Here is a 1,211-nt window from a genome sequence, read left to right on the forward strand (position 1 = left end):
CAGCATGGAAGCAGGCCCTTCAGCCCAACTCGTCCCTGCTGACCAAGATGCCCCATCCAAGCTACTCCTAATTACCCGCCCCTGGTCCACGCCCCCCCCCCCCCCCCTTCACTAAAAGACAGCAGATTATCAGAAGATACACACAAAATGCTGGAGTAACAGCGGGACAGGCAGCATCTGTGGAGAGAAAGAATGGATAACATTTTCGTTCAAGACCCTTCTGCAGACTGAGAGTCAGGGAAGAGGGATATGGAAGAGTAGAGTGGGAAAACGACTGATCAAAGCAGACAATGATCGAGGAAATATAGAATAGTTAATTGTTGGCTGAGGGAGGGCTAACAATAGACAACAGACAATAGGTGCAGGAGTAGGCCATTTGGCCCTTTGAGCCAGCACCGCCATTCAATATGATCATGGCTGATCATCCACAATCAGTACCCCGTTCCTGCCTTCTCCCCTTATCCCCTGAGTCCGCTATTTTTAAGAGCCCTATCCAGCTCTCTCTTGAAAGCATCCAGAGAACCGGCCTCCACCACTCTCTGAGGCAGAGAATTCCACAGACTCACCCCTCTCTGTGAGAAAAAGTGTTTCCTCGTCTCCGTTCTAAATGGCTTCCTCCTTATTCTTAAACTGTGGCCCCTGGTTCTGGGCTCCCCCAACATCGGGAACATGTTTCCTGCCTCTAGCGTGTCAGAGCCCTTAACAATCTTATATGTTTCAATGAGATATCCTCTCATCCTTCTAAACTCAGGAGTGTATAAGCCCAGCTGCTCCATTCTCTCAGCATATGTCAGTACCGCCATCCCGGGAATGAACCTTGTAAACCTACGCTGCACTCCCTCAATAGCAAGAATGTCCTTCCTCAAATTAAGGGACCAAAACTGCACACAATACTCCAGGTGTGGTCTCACTAGGGCTCTGTACAACTGCAGAAGGACCTCTTTGCTCCTATAATCGATTCCTCTTGTTATAAAGGCCAACATGCCATTCGCTTTCTTCACTGCCTGCTGTACCTGCATGCTTACTTTCATAGACTGATGTACAAGGATCCCCAGATCCCGTTGTACTTCCCCTTTTCCCAACTTGACGTAATGAGGCATAGAATCAGTAAAATGAATCAGGAGGACAGTGAAACTAGGATGAGGAGAAGGACAGAGAGAGGTAAAGCAAGGGTTACTTGAAGTTAGAGACGTACAGCCCTCCGCTCACTC

Source organism: Amblyraja radiata, chromosome X (genome assembly GCF_010909765.2).
Source record: "Amblyraja radiata isolate CabotCenter1 chromosome X, sAmbRad1.1.pri, whole genome shotgun sequence".
In the NCBI taxonomy this organism is placed as follows: Eukaryota; Metazoa; Chordata; class Chondrichthyes; order Rajiformes; family Rajidae; genus Amblyraja; species Amblyraja radiata.